An 11,059-nucleotide genomic window follows, 5' to 3' on the forward strand; every position below is an offset into this window, starting at 1 on the left:
AAGGAACTGTAACAGCAACTTATCGTCTGGAAAGGTGAAAAAAAAGTTTGGAAAAGGGGGAAAACATCCTGAGAAAGTAAGCGTTGGTAACTGCCATTGACTGTTCTAACTGACAGAACAGAAAAACAGTCTGATAAAACAAAAATTGGTCTGAGAGAATAGAAAGCATCACCAGTTATTGGCTGTGCCAGGTGAAAAACAGAAATTAGCAGCGTCTATTGGCTGCTCTGAGTGGTGGTGTCCTACGCCCCTTTATGTCTCTGTGATATAAAAAGGACGTACTTTTTACCCAAAGTGGAGCCTCTTTCCTGCATACGAACCCCTTTTCCCCATGAGATTTCCTCGGCAGAGCAGACCCTCACCAGGGACTCTGGGCTGACTCCGGGATCCGTGATTTGGAGATCATCGTCCATGTGGGACTTCGTCTGTTGTCGACTGGCCCTGCTTCTGGGACGGGTTTGATTGGCCCCACTGCTGGGATCGGTTTGATGAGCACTTGGTACCGGTAACATTTTTTTATATATATATATATATATATATGTATACACAAAGGCCTGCATGTAAGTAATTACTGATAAGTATATTTGCTGCTTTACTAGTGGTAATTCTGTAGTAACTTGTAATATTGAAATATAGACTTGCTGATAATATTGATTGCTGCTGCTGTGGAAATATATGTTTGCTTTCTGGTAGTAATTTGTAGTATAGATATACTTGTCCTGCTAATTGTGACTATACTTGCCTTGATAGTAGTAAACTGTAGTGAAGTAAAGAACATAGGTAATATATCCCCCTGTCGTTGTGCGTGACGGAGTCCTGCAAACGTGCAAACAGTTGCAATCTTTGCCCACCCGCAGGCCAGGTAACCCTTCTGGGTTGTGGCATTATTCGGTTTCAGAAGTGGGGTCCTGTGATACACAGCTCATGGATGCTTGGGAGAAGGCAGTAGAAGAGCAGCGAAAATGGCAAGAGGCTAAGGGGTGGAAAACCCCTCGGTGGGACAGGGATTGGGTGTCTGAGAATTGGTCGAATTGGGAAATGCTGCGAGCAGAGTTTCAGAAGTGGCAGGACGCTCATAAAGGCAAAGCAGAGGATGACAAGGGGGCCTTCATCGGGCTTCTCACAGAAGCGTTGGCGGCTGTGGGCGCTTTGTTTAACACTGCTACGCAGGAACTGGAAGCTTTGCAGCAAGCTAAGGATGCAGAAGCGCGAGCAGTTGCCTTTGAATCCCATAGTTTTGTTACGAACCAATTAGTTAGACAATTAGAAACAAATCTCAGACCTCTGGCTATACGACAGCTAGCGCAAGAGCCTACATGCCTGGTCTCAGAAAGCGAGATCATTGAAAAGATACACATACTGAAAATGGATAATGAGGAGGGCTTTGATTCTGGCAGCAGGTCTTCCACCCCTGCTTCGTTACCCGAGCATCGTCTGGATAACGCAGCCCCCTCGTACCCTAGCATTAAAACTTCCCCGGTACAACTCCCAGCTCCTGCCAGAGAGGAGGGTGCTCGCCCGCTGCCTGGGGTCACAACGACCACCGCGAATTTTAACGCAGAACAGCTAAGGCAGCTGTCTTTCCAGTACGGCAAAAAGCCCCATGAGGACTGGGTGGGATGGGTGGTGCGGTGCTACCAGCTGGGGGCTGGAACCGTGATCCTTAATCAGACTGAGGCCGGACAAATATTCCTGGGAGGAAGAATATTTCTCTTAAACCCCCATGCAGGGGCCAGACTGAATACCTTCTCCCTGTTATCTTCCATAATACATGCTGTCAGAAAAATGCCGGGACCTCTGGGATATCTCCCTCCCCCTCCCTGGAGTACTCCCGATGGGTTTTCCGGATGGACGATGAGACTGGCTGCTCGGGATGTCCTTAAGGGACAAGGGGATATACCGCGGGATATGATGGCTGTGCCAGCAACAGCAGCAGGGAAACTAAAACTCTTGCGAAATGCAGCACCCGGGGGGCCAAAGAACCTGGCCTTAATGTTACGCCATGAAACCTGGGACTGGAATACCATAATGGCCCAAGGTCTGCAAAATTGGACAGCCCTTATGGGGAGGCAACGAGGACGGGGAAGCACCCCCGAAACGGTAGTCTGTAAAAGGGAAGGTCGAGTCAGGGTCGTTCAGATGCTAAAGGGAGGTCAGAGGAATAAGAATAAGGGACAAAATGCTCAAAATGCTGAAATTAATCCATCCAACGCAAAACAATCCCCTGGCAAACAGGAGCGCGATCTGGAACGGAGACGCTTATGGGATCTCCTGCGAGGAATAGGCTTCACAGCAGGCCAGTTAGAGGGGATGCCGATGTTCGTCTTGCAGAGACTGTGGGATAAACGCGACGGGGACAGCACCAGCAGCCCCGGGGCAGTGAAGGGGCTGGGTGGTGTGAGTCCCTCTGCTTCCCCCATCCCAGACAACCTTGTTCTGTCTGCTCCCCCGACCCCGCTACCTGAAAACGAATAGAGGAGCTCCCAACATGGGCCCAGGGAGAGCCAATGACCCCTCCCAGGTGGCCAAAATTTTTGGAATTAATATTGGCACCGTTGTATACCATTAATAGTGAATGGCAAATACTCCGTCTCTTTTCTTATGGGTACAGGAGCCTCAATATCAATAATTAAAGCTGAGGCTGCTCTTGGGTTAATTCAGAAAGGATTTCTATAGTAGCGATTACCAGGAAAAGATGAGAGCTCCCCGTGGCCAGGATAAAATTGGCTCTGCCTGGTGGAAGGACACTGAGACCTATAGTGGCAGTAGGGCTTTTAAGTATTTTGAATATGGATATATTAAAATCCCAGACTGTTAATACTCCATTAGGCTCTCAGACCCTCAGACCCAGAACTCTAATTTCTATCGATAAAATACCTGCTGTGGAGGCTATTGCTTTTCTGTTACAGGCACCCCGGTTACCTAAAAGTCCCTTCACCCACGTATGGCAGTACTGTATTAGCCCTGACGCCTCACAAGGCATAACTGCTCTCATCCAGGATTTAGGACAACGGGGTATTATTCAGAAAACTAATTCACCATATAACTCCCCGTACGGCCTGTCCGTAAGTGTGACAGCACCTGGTGTTTGGTGGTAGACTGTCGTAAATTAAATGAAAATACTGGACCCTTACATGCTGCTGTCCCCTCTATTACAAACCTTATTTTTTCTATAGAGCAAGCAGCCCAGCCTTGGATGGCTGCCTTATGTTTTTTGCGGTCCCACTACAGCCTGAGGATCGAGAGAGATTCACTTTTACCTTTTACACGAGAGAGGCAGAATACAGTTTGCTTTTACCCGATTACCCCAAGGGTTCAAACGCAGCCCTACGTTGTCACACCAGGCTTTAGCTAGGGAATCAGAACAAGTCCCACAGGAGCCAGGGGTGACAGTGTATCAATACACAGATGACATTTAAATGGAGGTGATTCCCCCAGTAAGGTCCAAATGATGCGTGATCGCTCTGGGGACTGTAGGATTCTGGCAAGCACATTTTCCAAAGTTTGGTATAATTGCTCAACCCTTACACAATCTGTTAAAGAGCCACGCTACCTGGGCATGGGCAGTTATTAATGAAGAAGCATTTCATTTATTAATATGCTGTGTTTCAGAACATCAGGCTATGGCCCCATAATACCAAGAGCCTGCATATAGGACATACAGAGAGAGGATATCAACGGGGATTGTAGCAACGAGCTCCTGGTAAAGCCCAATTAACTCCTATACCATTCGGATGAAAGGGGGGGCAAGGTTCCTGGTCAGGGTATTTGCCTTGGGAAAAATCTTGCTGACTCCTGATACAGCCCTATTAGATACAGACCCCATCGCATGAGGCATACTTTCAGAAATACAAACCCCGTTCTCTGTTCTTAAAAGAGTCAGAGAGTCCGCTGCCATTCCCTAGGGATAGAATGGAATAGTTCAGTTGGAAGGGACCTGCAATGATCACCTAGTCCAACTGCCTGACCAATTCAGGACTGAACAAAAGTTAAAGCATAGAATCATAGAATAGTTTGGGTTGGAAAGGACCTTTACAGGTCATCTAGTCCAACCCCCCTGCAAGAGCAGGGACATCTTTAACTAGATCAGGTTGCTCAGAGCCCCATCCAACCTGACCTTGAATGTTTCCAGGGATGGCGTCTCCACTACCTCTCTGGGCAACCTGTTCCAGTGCCTCACCACCCTCATTGTAAAAAATTTCTGTCTTAAATCCAGTCTAAATCTGCCCTCCCTTAGTTTAAAACCATTGCTCCTTGTCCTGTCACAACAGGCCTTGCTAAAAAGTCTGTCCCCGTCTTTCCTATAGGCCCCCTTTAAGTACTGGAAGGCTTCTATAAGGTCTCCCTGCAGCCTTCTCTTCTCCAGGCTGAACAGCCCCAACTCTCTCAGCCTGTCATTGTAGGAGAGGTGTTCCATCCCTCTGATCATTTTTGTGTCCCTCCTCTGGACCCAATCCAACAGCTCCATGTCCTTCTTGTGCTGAGGGCTCCAGAGCTGGACGCAGTACTGCAGGTGGGGTCTCACCAGAGCAGAGCAGAGGGGCAGAACCACCTCCCTCGACCTGCTGGCCACACTTCTTTGGATGCAGCCCAGGATACAGTTGGCTTTCTGGGCTGCGAGCACACATTACAGAATCACAGAATTGCATAGGTTGGAAAAGACCTTTAAGATCATCAAGTCCAACCGTAAACCTAGCACTGCCAAGTCCACCACTACACCATGTCCATAAGCACCTCATCCAAACGTCTTTTAAATACCTCCAGGGATGGCGACTCAACCACTTCCCTGGGCAGCCCCTTCCAATGCTTGATAACCCTTTCAGTGAAGTAAAATTTCCTAATACCCAGTCTAAACCTCCCCTGGCACACCTTGAGGCCATTTCCTCTTGTCCTATCACTTGTTACCTGGGAGAAGAGACCGACCCCCACCTCTCTACAACCTCCTTTCAGGTAGTTGTAGAGAGCGATGAGGTCTCCCCTCAGCCTCCTTTTCTCCAGGCTAAACAACCCCAGTTCCCTCAGCCGCTCCTCATCAGACTTGTGCTCCAGACCCTTCACCAGCTTCGTTGCCCTTCTCTGGGCACGCTCCAGCCCCTCAATGTCTCTCTTGTAGTGAGGGGCCCAAAACTGAACACAGTATTCGAGGTGCGGCCTCGCCAGTGCCGAGTACAGGGGGACCATCACTTTCCTAGTCCTGCTGGCCATGCTATTTTTGATCCAAGCCAGGATGCCATTGACCTTCTTGGCCACCTGGGCACACTGCTGGCTCATACTCAGCCGGCTGTCAACCAACACCCCAGGTCCTTCTCTGCCAGGCAGCTTTCCAGCCACTCTTCCCCAAGCCTGTAGCGTTGCATGGGGTTGTTGTGACCCAAGTGCAGGACCTTGCACTTGGCCTTGTTGAACCTCATACAACTGACCTCGGCCCATCGATCCAGCCTGTCCAGGTCCCTCTGCAGAGCCTGCCTACCCTCCAGCAGATCAACACTCCCACACAACTTGGTGTCATCTGCAAACTTACTGAGGGTGCACTCGATCCCCTCATCCAGATCATTGATAAAGATATTAAACAGGACTGGCCCCAACACAGAGCCCTGGGGAACACCACTTGTGACCGGCCGCCAAACGGAGTAAACTCCATTCACCACCACTCTTTGGGCCCGGCCCAGCGAAGAGTACACCCGTCCAAGCCATGAGCAGCCAGTTTCTCCAGGAGAATGCTGCGGGAAACCGTGTCAAAGGCTTTACTGAAGTCTAGATAGACAACATCCACAGCCCTTCCCTCATCTACTAGGTGGGTCACCTTGTCATAGAAGGAGATCAGGCTGGTCAAGCAGGACCTGCCTTTCCTAAACCCATGCTGGCTGGGCCTGATCCCCTGGTTATCCTCTACGTGCCGTGTGATGGCACTCAAGATGATCTGCTCCATCAGCTTCCCTGGTACCGAGGTCAGGCTGACAGGCCTGTAGTTCTCTGGATCCTCCTTCCGGCCCTTCTTGAAGATGGGCGTCACATTAGCTAATCTCCAGTCAGCAGGGACCTCCCCAGTTAGCCAGGACTGCTGGTAAATGATGGAAAGGGGCTTGGTGAGCACTTCTGCCAGTTCCTTCAGTACCCTTGGGTGGATCTCATCAGGCCCCATAGACTTGTGAGTGTCTAAGTGGTGCAGCAGGTCACTAACCATTTCCCCCGGGATTATGGGGCTCCATTCTGGTCCCCGTCCCTATCTTCTGACTCGGGGGGCTGGGTACCCAGAGAACAACTGGCCCTACTATTAAAGACTGAGGCAAAGAAGGCATTAAGTACCTCAGCCTTTTCCTCATCCTTGGTCACTGTGTTCCCTCCCCCATCTATTAGGGGCTGGAGATTCTCCTTACCTCTCCTTTTGCTGCTAATGTATTTGAAGAAGTGTTTTTTGTTGTCTTTTACAGCAGCAGCCAGATTGAGCTCTAGCTCAGCTTTGGCCCTTCTAATTTTCTCCCTGCACAGCCTTGCTACACCTTTGTAGTCCTCCTGAGTTGCCCGCCCCTTCTTCCAGAGGTCATAGACTCTCCTCTTTTTCCTGAGTTCGAGCCAGAGCTCTCTAGTCAGCCAGGCCGGTCTTCTTCCCCACCGGCTCGTCTTTCGGCACCTGGGGACAGCCCGCTCTTGTGCCTTTAGGACTTCCTCCTTGAAGAATGTCCAGCCTTCCTGGACTCCTTTGCCCATTAGGGCTGCCTCCCAGGGGACTCTCTCGACCAGTCTCCTAAACAGGCCAAAGTCCGCCCTCCGGAAGTCTAAGGTGGCAGTTCTGCTGACCCCCCTTGCCGCTTCTCCATGTATCAAAAACTCTATCATTTCGTGATCACTCTGCCCAAGACAGCCTCCAACCACCACATGGCTCACAAGTCCTTCTCTGTTCATGAACAACAGGTACAGCGGGGCACCTTCCCTCGTTGGCTCGCTCACCAGCTGTGTCAGGAAGTTATCTGCCACACACTCCAGGAACCTCCTGGACTGTTTCCTCTCTGCTGTATTGTATTTCCAGCAGACATCTGGCAGGTTGAAGTCCCCCAGAAGACCAAGGGCTAGTGATCGCGAGGCTTCTCCCAGCTGCTTATAGAATAGTTCATCTGTCTCCTCATCCTGGTTGGGGGGTCTGCAACAGACTCCCACCACAATATCTGCCTTGTTGGTCTCCCCCTGATTCTTACCCATAGACACTCCACCCTATCGTCACCATCATTGAGCTCTAAACTATCCAGACACTCCCTAACATACAGGGCTACCCCACCACCTCTCCTGCCTCGCCTGTCCCTCCTGAAGAGTTTATAGCCATCCATTGCCGCACTCCAGTTGTGTGAGTCATCCTACCATGTTTCCGTGATGGCAACCATATCATAGTTTTCCTGATGTACAATGGCTTCCAACTCCTCCTGCTTGTTGCCCATGCTGCATGCATTGGTGTAGAGGCACTTCAGCTGGGCTGTCGTCCATGTTTCCTTCATAGAAGAACACCCCTTCTATGCTTTGAGGCGTTTCCCTGGCATTTCCCTCTTGGCTCCTATTGTCTCAGTATCCCCTAGCTCAACTCTGTTCGACTTCGGCTGTGCCCCGGCGTACCCCGCACATCTCGGAGACACAGGCCGAGTGCCCTCGCTGGCACCCGGTCCCTCTAACCATGGCACATCGTCCCTCAGCTTCTCTCCAGCAAGCCTGATATTATCCCCCTCCCCCTTCGAGTCTAGTTTAAAGCTCTGTCGATGAGCCCCACAAGCTCCTGAGCAAAGATTCTCTTTCCCCCTTGAGAAAGATGAATCCCATCAGACACCAGAAAACCCAGTGCTGTGTAGGCCATCCCCTTATCAAAAAAACCAAAATTGTGGTGATGACACCAGCCATGTAGCCATGAGTTGATAGATTGGGTGTCTCTGTTCCTTCTTGTGTCACTGTCCACAACGGGAAGGAAAGAGGAGAAAACAACCTGTGCTCCAGAGTCCCTTACTAGCCGTCCCAAGGCCCTGAAGTCTCTTTTGATTGCCCTAGGACTTCGTGTTGCAGCTTCATCGCCCCCCACATGGAAGAGCAGTAGGGGGTAATAGTCCGAGGGCCATACCAGACTAGGGAGTACCCTTGTGACATCCTTCACGCGGGCCCAGGGAGGCAGCAGACTTCCCTAAGAGGAGGGTCCGCCCGGCATATCGGACCCTTGGTTCCCCTCAGAAGGGAGTCACCCACAACTATAACCCATCTTCTCTTCCTTGTGGAGGTGGTGTTGATGTGAGAGGTTTGCCTTTCTGACCTAGGCGACACCCCTGGTGTAGATGGACCGTCATCCCCATCCTCCATTGACTGGCCTTCCACCTCCAGGCCTGTTGTACAGAGGCACCTGGGAAGGCCAGGTGGGCAAGGAGGGCGTTCGCCTGCCGCCACGAGCGTGGACTTGCCTCCATTCACTCTTTTCCTTTGAGCTACTGCCTTCAGCCCGGTGTGGGGGGGATACAAGATCCCCTTGATCATGGGTTTTTACTGGTGGCTGCCGCTGCTCCTGTTCCTGTCTCGGGGGTGCAGAGCATGGCACCACCAGTCGATCTCTTTCTCAGCCTCCCTGATGCTCCTTAACCTTTCTACCTCCTCCCGTAGCTCAGCCACCATGCAGAGCAAGTCATCCACCTGGTCGCACCTCACGCAGCTGTCCTCATGGCTGCCATGCGTGAACAGAGAGAGGCCCTGGCACTCCCTGCAGCCTGAGACCTGGACGGCTGCATGTTTTCATGGGAGCTCCGTCTGGGTAGCCACATCCACTCTGGCGAGCACAGAGGGCATCGCTTTCTGCCGAGTGAATACCATAGCTAAGACACGCTGGAATTGCCTGCTCCTGTGCTTCTAAAAGGTGGTTCTTAAAAACTGACCAGCACTCATGAACTCCTCAGCCCTCAAAAGCAGATTCCCAGGGGACACGGCGAAGTAGCTCCTTGAATAGCTTTAACTTTGCTCTCTTGAAATCCAGGGTAGCAACTCTGCTGTCCTTTTTTCTCATTACACTGAAAATTTTGAACTCGGCCGTTTCATGATCACTGTGGCCAAGACAGCCACCTACCATCGTGCCTCCCACGAGTCCTTCTCTATTCACAAATAGCAAGTCTAGGAGTGCATCTTTCCTAGTTGGTTCACTGAGTACTTGTGACAAGAAGTTGTCTTCCACAAACTTCAAGAATTTCCCAGACTTGCTTGTCACAGCAGTATTCCCAGTTGATGTCTGGGAAGTTGAAATCTCCCATAAGGACCAGGGCTACCGATCCAGAGATTCCTCCTAAATGCCTACAGAATAACTCATCAGTGCTGACATCCTGGCTCAGTAATTGGTAGTAGACACTCACTACAACTTCTCCTTTGTTTTCCATCCCCCTAATCCTCACCCAGAGGCTTTCAGCCACATTATCACTAACTGTAAGGGCTGTACAATCAAACTTCTCCCTTACATACAGGGCAACTCCGCCACCTTGCCTGCCCTGCCTATCCCTCCCAAACAGCCTGCAGCCCTCCATCCCAGCACTCCAGTCGTGGGACTCATTCCACCAAGTCTCACTAAGACCAATGATATCATACCTCTGGGGACTGACCAACGCTTCCAGTTCATCCTGTTTGTTTCTCATACCGCATGTGCTGATGTACAAGCATTTCAGATGTGCTTCTGAGCCCTCTGCTCCCTGGAGAAGCAAAAATGTTCCCACTGCCATCATCACCCTCAGGTGATGCCGTGCCAACCCTTGGCTTACCTCGAGCTCTCGTGTCCGTATCCCCCTCCCCCATTGATTCTAGTTTAAAGCCCTCTCGATCAGTCCTGCCAGCTTATGACCAAAGATGCATTTTCCCCATCAGGACAGGTGTATCCCATCAGGCCCCAGCATACCTTGTGCCTCCAATACTCTTCCATCATTATAAAACCCAAAGTTTTGGTGGAGGCACCAGTCTTGGAGCCAGGTATTGATATCTTGGGCTCACCTGTTTCTTCCAAAGTTTCTCCCCCTTACTGGGAGGATCAAGGAAACTACTACCTGTGCTCCTGAGTTTTTTAGCGTTGTTCCTAGGGCCCTGAAATCTCTTTTGATCGGCCTTAGACTTTTTGTTGCAGTATCATGAGTACCCACATGAGAGAGCAGGAGTGGATAATAGTCCGAAGGCTGTACCAAGCTCTTCAGTGGTCTGGTGACATCCCTAATTCTGGCCCCAGGGAGGCAGCAAACTTCCCTGAAAGGACAGTTTGGTCTGTTCCGCACAGAAGGGAGTCACCGATGACCACAACTCACCGTTGTATCTTCTTGGCTCTGGTCTTAACGTAGGTCTTGTTGCGAGGGGTTGGTCAATTTGACCCTGGTGAGAGTGCTTGCTTCTGTCTCATTATGTACTTTGTCTACCATACCCAGGGCCCCAAACCTATTCTGTAAGGGTATCTGAGAGGGTAAGGAGGGGTTTCTCTTACAGCTCTGTGCAATAACCTTCTTCCACCCCTCCCTATCCCTCGTAACGCTGCCTTTCTCCTGGTACAAAACAGATCCTGGACCTGTTTCTGTAGTGGCCACGCTGAGCTGGCTTGCGTGCATCAGAGATGGCAGAGCATGGCTCCATTGGTCAATCTCCTTCTTGGACTCTTGAATGCTCCTCAGTCTGCTGACCTCCTCCTGCAGCTCGACCACCATGCAGAGCAGTTCATCTGCCCGGTCACACCTTCCACAGGCTTGCTTGCTATCACCCTCCATCGCCAGGAATACTGTTTTAGCCTGTTTAAATCACCTGCTCTGCTGTGTTCCCCTCAGTTGCTCGAGGAATACCCCCTGTTCAGTCTTAGTCTCGCCTTGTTCTTGTGGATCGCTCGTGTGTCCCTTGCCGCTGCTGGCTGCCCCACGGCTGGTGCTCCTGACACTGCTCTGCCATCCTTTGCACACTCAGTGCAATCCAGGAGACGGTGATGCACAGAGCACATCGCGGCTGGATCGAGGGGACGCTTGGGCTTATGGGGGGAATCGACAGTACAATATGCAAAGGCAAGGGGGTGCTGAGCCCAGTGTTGATGCAATAT

This window comes from Mycteria americana, chromosome 9, assembly GCF_035582795.1.
Source record: "Mycteria americana isolate JAX WOST 10 ecotype Jacksonville Zoo and Gardens chromosome 9, USCA_MyAme_1.0, whole genome shotgun sequence".
Classification (NCBI taxonomy): domain Eukaryota; kingdom Metazoa; phylum Chordata; class Aves; order Ciconiiformes; family Ciconiidae; genus Mycteria; species Mycteria americana.